Genomic DNA, 5,000 nt, shown 5'->3' on the forward strand with positions numbered 1-5,000 from the left:
CTTTCTTTTGTATATGGTATTACTACTCTTTGCGCATACATCAACGTTCTGCCACACGTTGAAACGGGCGACACTTTTAGTTTTTTTTTATTCTTCTCGTTCCCTCTCATTTGCTTATGTACACATCCTGTTTTAGCTGCTTGTTTTTTTAAATTTCATCCAGCGTAACTTGTAATTCTCTAATGATGTTAAGCAATACTTATGTTATTTCTTGTTTTTGTTTCAATGTTGCAATCACGGTTTTTTTCCAATAGCTCAGCGCTGTCCAGGATTTGCTCCGAAAGACCATCCGCGCGTGCGATTTTCTTGAATAACATATATCGTATTTTGAACTTGTGATTTAATAAAACCACTCCTCATCTTTGTAACCTTATTGCAGAAAATGTAGAAACACCTTTTTTTTTTTCGAGCCAAATATCAGCAATAATGATTATTTTTCGTAATTTTTGATAAAACTGCATTTATCATTTTAGTCTTCTGATAATTTTGCACACTTGGGATAATTTTGAATTTCGAACTCTTCTTAACACATTCGAACAAATATTATTCCTAAACTAACATCTACTTGTAGTATGATTTGAACTCCTATATTCTTTGCAATAAATGTTTCTTTTTCCTTTCTTTGTACAAACGTTTTCCTGTATTTATTCAAGCAACATTGGCTTCCTCAATACATATCTTATCACGTTGATATTAATTAATTTCTGCCATTCTTCCAATGGATAAACTTCATACAGTTTCCTCAACGACATCTCTTCCGGTTATCAGGATTAGCCTTCCTTCTCATTAGTTACCGATTTCATCGATTGTCATGACAATAAAAATATAAGAAATATTGAAATATTCGTTGATCCTCATTCAAGCCCTAGTAATATTGGGTTCCCCTGTTAGTGCATATATATAAACATATATCATCATAAACATGGCATTTTGATTTGCATTTCCATCTAAAGTCGCAACAACAAATCACGAAACGAAATAACGTGCATTTCTGAATTTTGGAAATGAAAATTATTATCTTGAATATTATTTTCACCACGTTTCATTCGATGTTGTCACATATCTTCTTCAGGTATGTCTTGTCGAACACAGGAATTTTTCTGTCCAAATCTGGTATCTGCACGGAATTTTGAACGGAAACCTATATTTAATCCACGGGTGTAACATGCCTTAGTTCCGTAGAAGTCCCAAGCAATTGACAATTTCCTTTTTGAGCGAGGATTGAACCATCAACATCGAGAAGAGTAACTTTACAACTGAATTTTATGAAGTATTATATTAACTATTCTACTAGTTCTTTTTTATTGATCAATTTTGAAATATATAATCATAATATAGCACGTTGAGAATTAATATAAGTACATGGATATATTTGTTTTGTCAATTACTCTATTAGCATTTCCCTAGAAATGACACCTTTTCCCAAATTATCAACAGGATTAAAATAATAACTAGGATTAAATTTTAATGTTTCATATATAATATCCCAACCATCATGTGAAAACACAACATAAAAATGTCATCAAGCTTTATAAAACGGCAAAGTGTTATAAACCCGTGATTTTTGGAAAATCTACAACAGGTAAATAATGGGCAGTCAACAATTCCTCCACTATCAAACAATCATGAGCTAGTTTGCACCGCAACCGAAAAGCTAACATGCTTGCCAATCGGTGTGCCTGATACTCCACATTGGACCCAGCAAAAAAAAAAAACTCCCTGATTTTCCTTTGCGGGCAGACACCACACTAGAAGATCTGAAAATCACTCCTTCTCAGGTGCATGGTATCATAAAAAACCTAGACACTCCAAAAGCATGTGGACTCGATCTCATCCCGGCTGTGCTACTAAAAACATGCTCGGCTGAGATTGCCTCGGTTCTCCTGAAACTTTACAACAAATGTCTTAACGAATCTTGCTTTCCTGGATGCTTAAAAACTGTTTCTGTGATACTAGTTTTCAAGAATTCTGGCGAAAGACCTGACTGATTTAATTATCGCCCTATTATTGCCCCCACCTGCTTTTCGCACAAATATTTGAGTCAATAATTAATCAAGTTCTATCGATCACCTTACAGCTACTAAACCCTTGACCGATCATCAATATGGATTTAGATGAGCCCGTTCCACAGCAAATATCCTAACTCTAATCTCTGAACCTATATACCATTAAATAGACAAAGCAGGGGAGCGTAGAGCCATAGCCCTTGATATATCTGAGGCTTTCTCACATGGTATGGCACGATGTTCTTCTCAGTCAGGTGATATGGTATCACTGGAAGAACAATATGATATAAATGCGGGTGTACCTCAGGGGTCTATTTTTGGACATTTATTATTTATTATTCCTCATATTCATAAATGATATCCTTGATAAAATTGTCTCCGAGATGGGTATATTTACTGATGACACCACCCTCGATAACAGGCACGAGAGGAAAACAAATATCTAAGGAAATGGCAGAAACACTAGAGAATACCCTCCAGTCTGTAGTGGAATACGGAAATTTGATGGTCATATTAAATGCTGCTAAAACTAAGCTTATTTCCTTCAATAGTTATAAGAAACCTTCTCTACTACCAATAGCAATGGCCAAAAACACATTACCTGAAAGTACTTTTTTTAAACTCCTCGGCTTAACGTTCACAGGGAACATAAGTTGTAACAGGTACATTGAGAGCATTGCCATTGACAGCTGCTGCGAATAAAGTGGGCTCTCTCTACCGTGCTAGAAACCTACTTAGTATTTACTTAGAAAGTATCCTGTACCTTTATAAGGGCATCATTCGCCTATGTATGGAGTACTGTTGTCACATTTTGGCTGGTGTATCTGCTACTAGTCTCTCAATCCCGGACAGAGTTCAAAAGAGAGTAGCCAACCTGATAGGTCCTGCACTGTCATCTAAGCTTCAGCCACTGTCCCATCGACGAAATGTTGTATCCATTTGCCTGTTCTACAAGCATTTTAGTGGTGAATGCTCTGATGAACTACAAGTACTTGCACCCCTTCGACGTAAATACCCCCGACAAACCCAACAAGCAGCTAAATCCCACCCCTACACAGTAGAGATACCTAGATGTAAGAAAGCCTTTCACTCCAGTAGTTTCTTCCCCAGAACTGCTAGACTTTGGAACTCCCTTCTGGGATTCTGCTTTTCCAACTGTACTGACATGCAGAAGTTCAAGTGTAATGTGAACAGACATCTTGCTACCATATTGAGTAGTTAGCATTTATGACGTCATAAATAATCTCTTTACCTACTCATCTCTCTCTTCACTTGACTGGAAGTCGTCACTATTTTATCTAGAGTGCACGGCATGAATAACAAAAATAATCCACATAGGTTATAAGTGTAATAAGTGTATATCCGATGACCTGTACTCTTTATTAAATTTGCAAACGCGACCTTAAGACGGCATCCATTTTCAAGCTTACTTATATATCTGTATTATTGAGATTCTGTAGACGTTTCTGTCGATATAAGCTCCAATCTTTTTTCATTTGTATGTTGTTAAATACGGAAATCTTTACGTTGCACATTTTTAAAGGGACCCTTTATTTAATCCATGACTGTAGCATGCTCTTGTTCCGTCAACCATCACTGTATTTTCCGTGTCGTCCGCACTGATGATTAAACCTTCAACCTCCAGAAAAGTGTAACATACAGCTAGATATACCAAGTACGTTACACACACACACACACACACACACACACACACCAACACACACATATAATTTTTTTTATTATACACACATTATTGGTTACATATGTGCATACATGTTTTGGTGGAATCTCAATTTAAAGAGACCTACCTCATCAGACCGAAGAAAGAAGCGACACTGAAACGAAAATCAAGGTTCAGTAATTTTGTATATACAAAGGTAACTGGGTGTAACTTAAACTTGAACCTGGAGTAATTTCATAAGCATCTGACAAAGCCACTTTACTAACAACTTTGCAGCAAATTTTTTGGCGATCAAAGCTTCCTACTTTGATCTGTATCTCTTCCTTTAACTGACAACGCTCTATGCGCGTGTGTGTGTGTGGGTGTGTTGTTTGTGGAGCCATTTTGATTTGCATGCGAGTATTTTTCTTGATATTTAAGTTTACGATTATATAACCTCCATATCGTCACCAACATTTTTCTGAAAGCTTCTTCGTGTGAATATTTGCGTTGATATTGTATGGTTTTCTTCTGGAGACTGACTATGAAAACCAAATGTTCATGTGATGGGATGGATGTATTTAAGTATGTTCGATATTTCTTCCAGAAATATTTGTAATACTTCTTTTGCTTCAAAGTTTACATCAATCACACTGCGCGGAACTGTAAATTTATTACAATTCACTTACAAAGCTCCATATCTGAATTAAACTGTTTAAAGCTTAATTCCTGGTGACCGAGATAAAAAAAAAATCACTAGCACGCAAAGTTAAGCTTAACTTTATTGACAGCGGTCGAATCTCACAACTAACATTAATTATAAATTCCTACACTGACGATTGCGTACACATGAAGCAGTAGTGTATGTAGGTACAATAAATTATCAGTATTCATTTTTAAAATATGGTCGTTATACAGACCTTGAAGAACATTAAAGTCGAACCCTATTTAGTCAATTAAAAAGAAGCGGTCAATTAGCATACATACATCATTTCAAACTTTCTGTAGAATACTATCCCGACCGGTGATTATGACAAAACTGTTTACACGGCTTCATGCGTATCCACATTCACTTCTATTTAAAAGTTATTTCCAGTGCTCGAGAGTTATAATACTAATCTGCAAAGCCAAGCTTTTCATGTTAGCTGAGTACGAATCTTGCGACCAGAACTAATTATCACTTCCTGTACTGATGATTGCGTAAGCATAAAACTGTAGTGTGTGCATGTACAAAAATTGTTTAATATTTAATGAAAAAATATTATATATATGTATATATATATATATATGTGCGTATTATACACACACATACAAACACGTACGAGATGTGTGTG

Source organism: Euprymna scolopes, chromosome 6 (genome assembly GCF_053919585.1).
Source record: "Euprymna scolopes isolate OS-2025 chromosome 6, ASM5391958v1, whole genome shotgun sequence".
Lineage (NCBI taxonomy): Eukaryota > Metazoa > Mollusca > Cephalopoda > Sepiida > Sepiolidae > Euprymna > Euprymna scolopes.